This window comes from Zeus faber (genome assembly GCF_960531495.2).
Source record: "Zeus faber genome assembly, chromosome: 7".
In the NCBI taxonomy this organism is placed as follows: Eukaryota; Metazoa; Chordata; class Actinopteri; order Zeiformes; family Zeidae; genus Zeus; species Zeus faber.
Genome location: NC_137203.1, coordinates 32657083 through 32668522, shown reverse-complemented (window position 1 = coordinate 32668522; position 11440 = coordinate 32657083).

Sequence of the window (11440 nt, the reverse complement as noted above, 5' to 3'; positions counted from 1 at the left end):
GGGGCAGAGGAACCGTGAGGGAATTTTCCTGTCTTGATTGTTTGTGTTTAAAAAAGGAAACTGCCAGATGGGTTTTTTGCTCTCACACTCCACAAATGTCTTGCTACGACTAAGCATGTTCAGAAGGGTATATTATAATCAGTTTGTTTGTTAGTAGGTGATTTCTATTGAGCCAATTAATGTCATAAGTTCAATGACTCTTATCTCTATTGAGACTCTGTGTAGTCTCCAAGGGGGGAAATATGAGGTGTCTTGGAATGTGTGACATCCCAAGACAGCCCCCTCGTATAAGATAATTACTAAGAGATGGTGCCAGGGGTCCCGAGAGAGAGAACACATCACCAGGGGTCCGGTGATAAGGGAGGTGAAATGTGACCTGTGACCTATGTAAGGGAACCAAATGGTAAATGTTGTCTTTGGGCAAGCATAAAAGAACCCGCCCAAGTTTCTTCAGACAGAGAATCCATCCAGCTTCGTTCTCTCCTAGGCGTCCATGGCAAGTCTAGTCTGATGTTGTTCTTTTGTAATAAATCTATTATTTTAATCAAGTCAGCGTCAGCGGTCTCTCCTTCTTCATCAACACATCAAACTGATCAAGAAACTACAATGTGTTGATGAAGAAGGAGTGCAGTGTCAAATTTGGTGCAATTTTGACATGCAAGACGTGTAAAAGGGAGAGAGGTGCAGGAACAAAACAAAACAAAGGGATAGCTAAACTAACTAAAACTAAGTAATGGGTAAAAGGTGGGTCTTGAGGGTTGTCTTGAAAGTGTCCGGGGTTGGGCCGTTACGGATTATGGGAGGGAGAGAGTTCCAGAGGGTGGGGGCTGCCACGCTGCCATGGGGTACGGGGGAGAGACAGCAGACCCACGTCTGAGGACCGCAAGTTCCGGGATGGAGTGTGCTGGTGGGGGAGGTCGGACAGGTATTGGGGGGCGAGTGCGTGAAGGGATTTGTATGTGAGGAGGAGGACTTTGTAAGAAATGCGGAACTTGACCGGGAGCCAGTGGAGGTGGATGAGAGTGGGGGTGATGTGCTGAAAGGGCTTGGTGTGAGTGAAAACCCTGGCAGCTGAGTTCTGCACATACTGGAGCCTGTCCAGGGCTTGGCTGAAAACCCCGGACAGGACTCTGTTACAGTAGTTCAACCGGAAGGCTGAAGAAAGTGTGGATGAGGGTTTCTGCCACGGAGTCTGAGAGTGAGGGACGAAGACGGGAGATGTTTTTGAGGTGATAGAAGGCGGACTTGGTGATAGATCTGATGTGAGACTGAAAGGAGAGGGTAGAGTCCAGGATAACACCCAGATTGTGATCCTCTGGAGATGTTTTGATTGAACAGCCGTCGAGGAGGAGGAGCTCTCCAACCTTCCGGAGCAGCGGCTTTGGGGCCAGTACCTGCTCTGACTTTTTGCTGTTGAGTTAAGTAGGTTAGTTGTCATCCAGATTTTTATGGCATGGAGGCAATTGACCAGAGACTGTGGGGGGAGCAGAGTGGATGGTGAGGAGCTGAGATAAAGCTGTGTATCATCAGCGTAGCAGTGGAAGTTGAGACCATGGTGATGAATGATCTGGCCGAGGAGGAGCAGGTAGATGATGAAGAGTATTGGCCCGAGCACAGCGCCTTGAGGGGCACCATGGTTGACTGGGACATGGGGGGAGGAGTTATTGATGTTGATAAGCTGAGTTCTGTTTGATAGTTATGTTTGAAACCATGAGAGAGCTGTACCGGTGATGCCAAGGTGGTCGGATAGGCATTTGAGGAGGATTGTGTGGGCATTAAGAAGCTCCTTTCCCCAAATTGCACCAATCAGCGCCGCGTGGGCACTGATTGGTGCCTACGCCCATCCTTTGATGTATTTTAGGAAGTTATGGCCAGACAGCAGCTATCAGTCTAGGAATGAAGGAGAAAAAACAGGGAATACCAACAAAAAGCAAAGAGAGAAAATATATAGTGAGCCAGAGGTGATTCATTTCATACTGTTCATTGCTGCTTATGCATATGCTTTTTGTACTTACCTACAGTAACCGTAACTGCCACCCACTGATATTGGGCTCACAAGTTAGCATAGTCAGCTGCACAAGCGTTTTTCTGTGTCAGGTCCAGACTGGCCATCTGGCAGTTCTGGCAAAGGAAAAATTTATTTTGAAAAAATATATAATTTTGGAGCAGCCCACTGGTGGGCCCAAAATTGTGGTGCCCAAAAACTGAGAGAAAAGAGAGAAAAAGCTGTTGAGGCCGACACAGCAAAATGTACCAACCTTACGAGCATTTTCCCAAAATCTGACAAAACAAGTGCTAGCCTGATCAGTGAAGCTAAAATTTACAGAGCGTCTGCATTGCACCACCAGAGGAGGAGGCTGAGCAGCACCACAGTACCATTGCCGCTATCTCCTCCACCAACACCACCCGCATAAGTAATCAGGTGTCTGAGCCTATTGAAGCTGAGGCCGAGGATGACAATGGAATAACACAAACTAACTTTGCAGCAGGTGATGCTAGTCATCACGTTAGCACACGTACTACTGCCACTAGTGATGGGAATGCCATGAGTGTTACTTGGCAAGCACCAAATCTCACAAGTTGGAACTTTTAAATGTCATCCTAATCACACCACCACCAACAATGTGGTGAAAAACATCTTTCATTGTGATAATGGAACAAAGCGTTTGTGGCTAACATACTGTATGCCGAGGTTTTGCTGAAGAAGTCAACCCACTTACCAGTGGAATGCTAGATTGGAGGCATCAGTGAATAGTGGAACATGAGAGAAATGGATATGATAGAGAAAGTGCAGTCTGTGTACATGCCTATGTAGGAAACATAAGTGACTTGCTCAATGAGAATCAGATGTCTGTCACGAGAGAGCAGGTGCATCAAAGGCAACAGGTAATGGAGCGTGTTATCGAAATTGTAAAAGTTATGAAGATGCTGTTGATCATGGCACTGTTTTGGAACTTGTTCTCCTGGTCAATAAATTTGATCGTTCGTTCGTGTAGTGCTACACAGGCAATTGGGACATTAGCCAAGAAGTGGTATCGTCATCCAGTTCAATGAGGCCGCTGACTCCATGTGGTGATTTGAAGATTGGGCATTCATCAATGATGTGTTCAACAGTCTGTGGTTTTCCGCATTCACAGAGATTTGTGGCAGACACTCCAATCATATGCAGATAGGTTTGGGTCTTTGCTACTCCAGAGCTAAGTCTGTTGAGGTTGACCCAGGCATTCCGTGGTAGGTCACACCCAGGCGGATTGGTTGAAGGGGAGTTGATGAACTTCCTCAACGTGGAGGTTGACTCGGACCATTGCTTGTTCCAGCAGTCAAGGATCCATCCAGGGTGTGGAGGGCTCGTGGTAAGGAGTCTCCTAGCTTCGGTGGAGAAGTCTCTGCGTTTGAGACTCTGGTGGCCATATTCAGCAGGCGGGGGGATCAGGCTTGTTCGCTCATCTGCACTCTTGCAGGCCAGCTTCAAGGTCAGGAAGTTACGACAGAGCTCTGGAGGTGGAATGCCAGACAGTATGGGGAGAAACTCGTCAGGGGTTGATGGCAGGGCACCACTAATTAGCCTCATGGCGGTGTTAAGCACAGCATCAACACAGGCTGTATGGCTGCTGTGACTCCATGCAGGGGCGGCATACTCAGCTGTGGAGTATGCAAGGGCAAGGGTAGAGGTGCGCAGGGTGGTGAAGTTTGCACCCCAAGTATGTATATGTATGTGACGAATAAAAATCTTGAATCTTGAATCTTGAATCCATCCAGTGCCAGCCAGTCTCTTCAGGAGGTTTACACGGGCAGCGGTCTTGGCATCAACTTGTTGGATGTGTGGCTTGAAGGTGAGGCTACGGTCAAGTGTGACACCGAGATATTTAGGGTTGGGGTCATGCCTGACGATGGTGCCGTCGAGTGTGATGTTCAGCATGGTATTCGCACATTGATTGGCAAGATGGAACACTGAGCAAACTATCTTGGGCAGGCTGAGCTTGAGATGCCATTTATGGAAGTACCTGCTCAGTAGCGAGAGATCTTTCTCAAGGGCATTCTCAACCACACTAAAGGCTTTGTCACCAAATCCAATGGCTGAGTCGTCAGCGTAGGTGTATAGCGAGCACTCTCCAACAGGCATGTCAGCGGTGTAGATGTTAAAAAGTGTAGGGGCGAGAACAGAGCCTTGGGGGAGCCCGTTCCTCAGTCTTCTTCTCTTGCTGCGTTGGCTGTTTGAGGTCTCCAGTACAAAGGTACGGTCCTGTATAAGCAGCATGATGAACTTCACGAGCTAAACATCAGGCAAAGTCTTCAGGAGCTTGAGGTAGAGGCCTCTGTGATGTCCATAAATTTGATATGGGCTTGCAAAAGCGTGTTGATTCATTCATTGAAAACAGCAAGAGTCTGCCGCAAAAGGCAGAGGATCATTTTCCTCTCCAAAGTGAAAACAGTCACAGCTCAAGGTTATTGGAGGTGTTGTAAAAAAATATTGCTTCTGAGGTCAAAGAAGCTGGTATTCAGCTCTATTCAGATCAACCCTACACAAGATATCACATCCAAAAGCGAGTGCTGGGTGATAATACGTTATGTAACGGATGTGATCCACAAAAGATACATTGCATTAGTCTTTGAAAATGGAGCATAATGGTTGTGACTGTGAGGTTCCACGGATGGAGCTGTCAATATGCAGGATGAATACAGGGGCTTCTCTGCACTGTTATCAGCCCATTCCCCACAGGTCCATGATTGATGTTATGATCATGCACTTAATTTGGTCATCATGGACACCGCTGGTTCTCTCATAGCCAGGGCATCCCTATTCTCTCTGCTAAATTATATTGTGGTTTTCCTGAGAGAATCTTATCAAGGAATGAATGAATTGGAGAAAGTGAGCAATGACGGAATTGGTGAGACTAGATGGTGTGCCGAAGATTCTGCACTCACCAAGGTTTTCGGAAAGTTTGGGGATCCAGAAAAATGTCTCTACATCAATCTGATCAATACACTGATGGCCTTAAGCGAGAAAGACAATGTGAAGCCAAATACCTTGCTGAAATATGAAACCATCCTCACCATCCAAAATGTTTTACACATCTTTGAACTCACAACTCTACTGTCCAAATACTGGAGCTCAAAAAAAGTGGAATGGATATCCTTATGGCCCATTGCCTTGTCACCAGTACACACAATAATCTCCAGACGTATGCAAGGGATTTTGAGGGGATCAAAGGAGCAGCCGATGCATTTATGAAATGGGCAAATCGGAAACTGGTTGAGGATGAGACTGAACGTAAATCAATGTTTGTAATAATCAAAGTCCGGATCCGTGTGCCTTGCGATCTGGTCCGTATAGGTCTCCTGCACCACACGATCCCCACAACACATAAGAAAGCTCTCCCAGCCGGTCCGACCAATCAGCGCTACTGAGGTTGATCGGCAGACCTGGCTGCGCCATGGTGGAAGAAGCTGGTGCCGTCACACAATGACCGTGGCTTAACCACGCCCCCTTGTCTACCCCATACCTCCACCGCCTGATTTACGTCAGGGACCAGAGCGGGAGAGGAAGTCAGCTATCACCATTTACATTACATTTAGCAGACGCTTTTATCCAAAGCGACTTACAATTATTCAAACACCGACGGACGCAGCCATCAGGAGCAATTACGGGTTAAGTTCTTGCTCAAGGACACTACAGCATGCTAACAGGAGGAGCCTGGGATGGTCCGCATGTTGGTATCCTTCATGCGGTGGACGCACTGCAAGGGAAAGGGCGCCCCAGGAGGTGGTGAGGGACATGCGACCTGGCAGGGGAAAGAAGACATCAGAGAACTGCCATTGTAACACTGCCATGTCCGCGTTCTTGCTGGGTGAGAGATGATTACTGAAAAGGGTCGGGCTGGGATCAGTCATTTTTGACTGAAATTGTCCCGTAACAAGCGCCCCCAGCACGTGTAGCTTTGCTCGCAGGTCTATAACATACTGAACTTCGTCCTAACTGATACGAGGCCCTTCCTCCCAGTTTTCCTTAATTAGGTCCAGCACCCCACGGGGTCCACTACCGAAGCGGACTTCAATGTGAGAAAATCCCGTGGAGGCCTGAGGCACGTCCCACACCGCAAACAACAGATTTGTCCCAATTACGGCTATCGTCGTTCACAAACTTACGAACCATGTTCTTCAGCGTCTTATTGAACTGCTCCAGGCCGTCTGTCAAGGGATGGTAGACACTGGTCAGAATTGAACGGATCTGAGTGTGAGTGTAAGTGACAAAAATAAAGTTCCCTCCCGACTCGGGAGATGACCTGAAGCTGCCTGCGCCACACTTTTGCGCAATGGCACTGACTCGGGGTACCGGGTTGCATAGGTCACTAGGACAGACACAAAACGATACCTGAGGGCACCACAGTCTAATGCCCAATGATGTCCATAGCGAGTCTTTCGAACGACGCCTCAACTAGTTGGAAGGTCCTCAACAGCCCAGTCGGTGTAGTGGATGGAAGCAGCATAAGTACAGATGAGACTGTGTTGACATTACATAGCAGTGTTTGCACTATTGCCGATAAAAGCTCAGACTGAGCATTAGGCCTATGAACCTACTTTCAAAACTGCTCAGTCATTTTGAAAGATCCTTCATCACCACTCGCCTAAGTACATGTAATCTGTAACCACACCTTCACAAAATGATAAAAGAGAGAGAGAGAGAGAGAGAGAGACGGGGAAGTAACAATAGCCAAGTGTAGGATTATCATGCCTACCTTAACGTCTGTCTGCAAGACTCCAAAATGAATCCCTAACTCTCTCCAAGTTCACTTCCAGGGTCCTCTCTGCCTCGACTGCAAAGACCATCAGATCAGCCATCCTTTCTTGCAACATTGTGGTCTGCACTATGCCTATATTTCTCGAATATAATTAAGTGCGTATAACTACTTGCATTTCATTTCCACACATTTGAAAAAGTGATTGATGCTCTACTAACCACGTCAGCAACACACTGTTAAGCTGTAGCCTCCTTCAGCATTGAGGCACAAAAGAATAATGTATGCGTGCATACCTGCTGTTGCAAACAAATTTCATCCTGCAACTTTTGGAAGAAAACAATACCATAGGGAAAGTGGGTGTGTGACTTTTTTAGAAATACTGTATATTGTTGGAGAAATTCCACTGCGTGGTCGGTGAAATAAACCTGCCTTGCTTTCAGGAACAAACTGAGATCCTAATTCCATTAACAAAATTTTCTTTGCAAAATAAATGAGACCAATACAATAATACACTCTGGAAACAGTGATAAATTATTGGCTGGTTACATTTGCCTGGAGTTAGTCTTTATGCATGAGAACAATTGGGTGTATCTTAGTCTCAAAAATAGGAAGTAAGTCAGGAATGTGCAACTAACCCTTCTCAGGAGATAATAGTTCTGTGTAGACGAAATGGCCTGGTACTGTACAGTCTGGTAGGACCTGATGTGAGTGGTGACCTTCACATTCACATTTTTCTCTCACAATACGTTTGACTTATAATATAAAATGATCATAACTACCTATTATAATAATAATAGTAATAAAAAAAAATATTAATACAAAAAATCCAGATATTAAAATTCTGGATCCATCAGATCCAATCTTAAAGTCTTTCAAATGATTTATTTCAGTAAATAAGATAAGTGTGTTAAATGCTGAATCTTTTATTTTTATTTTATTTTTTTATAAAGGTACACAACCATAGCACATAGAGACATGCAGACACTTCTGTATGACTCAGAATAGTAATTCGGTCATACACGGTAATGTACTGGTACTTAAGGCATTATAGAAGAATAAAAAGTACAAATTGACAAAATAGCAAAGGTAAGCAACCAAGCACCTAGAAACATGCAGACACATTACATACAAAGTTCAAAATCTGATTCCATTAATGATCTGAAAGACAATCTGACTCTGTTTGACCCTTGACTCTGTCGCTCTTCTTACAACCAGAAAACGCATTCGGATGAAATCAGCGCCATGGTTTTCTGATAACACCCGTGCACTCAAACAGACTTTTAGAAAACTGAAAAAGTACTCCTTCCACCTTCTCAAAACACTCTCCTCACTAGTCAGCACATTCGATCATTATCCTTCATCACCTTAACCTGCAGTACATACTTCCCAACTTGGTCCCTTTGTCTTGCTAATCGGTACAAGTGGAGCGGTACAAGCTCGTTCCTTACTGTCCAACATCTCATACAACTCGTCGTATGTCTTTTCCTTTGCCTTTGCCACTTCTCTCTTCGCCTTGCGCCTCATCAGCTTGTACTCCTGTCTACTTTCTTCATCTCCCTGACTATCCCATTTCTTCTTCGTCAACCTCTTGTGCTCTATGCTCTCCTGTACTTCCTCATTCCACCACCAAGAGTCCTTGTCTTCCTTCCTCTTCCCGCATGATACACAGAGTACCTTCTTGGCCGTCTCCCTCACCACTTCTGCAGTTGTTTCCCAATCATCTGGTAACCATTCATTCCCACCTATTGCCTGCCTTACGTCTTCCCTAAATTGCACGCAACACTCTTTCTTTCACTCTCTTCCTCTTCTTCGCCTCCAGAGGCATCCTACAGACCACCAGCCAATACTGCCTAGCAACACACTCCACTACCACCACTTTGCAGTTACTAATCTCTTTCAGATTGCACCTCCTGCATAAAATGTAGTCCACCTGTGTGCACCTTCCTCCACTCTTCTATGTCACCCTGTGTTCCTCCCTCTTCTTGAAATACATATTCACAACAGCCAATTCCATCCTTTTGGCGAAATCCACCACCATCTGTCCTTCCACATTCCTCTCCTTGACACCATACCTACCCATCACCTTCTCGTCACCTATGTCTCTGATCCCTTCACCAACATGCCCATTGAGATCTGCTCCTAAAACCACTCTCTCTTCCTTGGGGATGCTCTTCACCACTACATCCAACTCACTAAAGAATTCTTCTTTCTCTTCCATCTCACACCCAACTTGGGGGGCATATGCACTGACCACATTCATTATCACCCCATCAATTTCCAGCTTCATGCTCATCACCTCCAAAAGACTCTTGACATATTTTTCCTTCAAAACTATCCCTACCTGATTTCTCCTGCCGTCCACTCCATGGTAGAACCGTTTCTACCCGGCTCCGATACTCGTGGCCTTACTCCCCTTCCACCTGGTCTCTTGTACACATAATATATCTACCTTCCTTCTCTCCATCATGTCAGCTAGCTCTCTCTCTTTACCCTTCATAGTGCCAAAGTTCCTACTCTCAACTCTACTCTCCTACCCTTCTTCCTCTCCTGCTGTCTCCGGACATGCCTTCCCCCTTTTCTTCTTCTTCGGTCGACAGTAGCACAATTTCCACTGGCACCCTGTTGGCTAACAGCACCAGTGGCGGTCCTTGTTAACCCGGGCCTCGATTGATCCGGTATGGAAATCAGATTTGTTGTCCGCATGTTTGATTTGGCATGTTTTTACGCCGGAAGCCCTTCCTGACGTAACCCTCACAATTCATCCGGGCTTGGGACTGGCACTGATGATACACTGGCTTGTGCACCCCCAATGGCTAGATTTATATATTTATGTATATTATAATTTATATTGTATATTTTATAGTTTATACTGAAATATACATATATATGTATATTGTGCAATGACAATTCCTTGTCTTTATATATACAGTATATATATTGTAGCATTCCGCTCAACACTTTGAATAAACACAAGGAGTGATAATAAATGAATAATAATGAGTGAATAATGATAATGAATGAATTCAACCTGGCTCTCATTTCCAACTTCTAGCCAACTTGCCCCCGAGCCCCCCATTCCAGTCTCTCTGCCCTACCTCCTGGACCCGCCCTCTTGAGAATCAAAGCCGGAAACACGGTAACAATAAACACATCAACAACACAGTTTTAACATTTCGAACAGGGTTGCTACACTGCTCCCCCCTTACAAAGTCCCTCGTCCCGAGTGATCAAACAGAGTCTCTGAGAGCGGCGCGTCTCAGTCCCTGGGGTTGTGATCCTGGTATTGGCAGAGGCGACCTGGTCTGGTGAATGGGGTTCCCCCGCTGACTAGCAGAGACCATTGCTGGAGAAAGGGAGGGGCAGGTTGTGTGCATTGGGGACGCAGACAGCAAATCTGGAGAATTTGGCGCAGGGTTACGTAAGGAAGCTCTTGCCCACTGGTGGTCTGAGACTAGCTTCCCTTAAGTTAGTTACTAGGCATGGTGTTTGAGTCACTGTCTCTCTCGGAGCGTGCCAGGGCCTCTGGGTTCTGAGGGGGACCAGAGTCCCCACTGTATGGGGCCAACCTGTCCCTGTGCATTGCCACCTTCCTCCCTAGGGATGGCAGCTGAACCCTGTACACCACCTCACCCATCCTCACCATCACCCAGTACCGCACAAGGCTCAAACCCATGACAGTCCAATTTCCTCCTTCTCCGGCTATACATTCAAACCAGCTCTCCAGCCTGGAAGTGCCTCCCTCTGGCCCTCATGTCATAATTTATTTTCTTTCTCATGCCCGCCTTCTCCAGCTGGTCCCGGACAAAGGTGTAGGCTGACTTCAACCAATCTCGGAGTTTTCGAGCACACTCTCGCCCCGGAGGAACTGCGGGGGTGTCAGGGGGCTTGCCAAATGCCACCTCTGAGAGTGTCCAGATCTCCCGTCTCAACATGAACAGGGCAGGTGTGCAGGAGATAGTCCTGCACAGCAGACCTGTAGGCAATGAGGACCAGAGGAAAGTGCGTGTCCCAGTCCCGTTGGTGTTCTGCGACGAAGATGGCTAGCTGCTGTGCTTGGATTCTATTAAACCATTCTATGAGGCCATCACTCTGGGGACGCAGGGCTGTGGATAGTCTCTGCCGCTCCAAACCTACTGAATATGCCCTCCACAAGGGCATCCACCACAGTCTCTGCCTCCTGGTCCGGCATTGCATATGCTTCTGGCCACTTTGTAAAGTAGTCAATGACAGCCAGGACATTACTGCTGCTGTTTCTGTTTCTGTTGTTGTTTCTGTTGTTGGTGCTGTTTGTATTCTTGCTGTTGTTTCTATTGTTGTTTCCATTGTTGCTGCTGTTGGTTTTGCTGCTGTTTCTGTTGTTTCTGTTGCTGCTGCTGTAGTTGTTTCTCCTGTTTATGTTGTTTCTGTTGTTGTTTCTGTTTCTGTTGTTGCTGCGGTTACTGTTGCTGCTCTTTCTGTTGTTGATGCTGTTGTTGTTGCTGTTGTTTCTGTTGTTGCTGCTGTTTCTTTTGTTGTTTCTGTTGTTGCTGCTATTGCTGCTGTTGTTGCTGCTGCTGTTGTTGTTGTTGCTGCTGCTGTTGTTGCTTCTGCTGCTGTTGTTGTTGTTGCTGCTGCTGTTGTTGTTGTTTCTGTTGTTGCTGCTGTTGTTGCTACTGCTGTTATAGTTGCTTTTGTTGTTGTTTTTGTTGTTGTTGCTACTG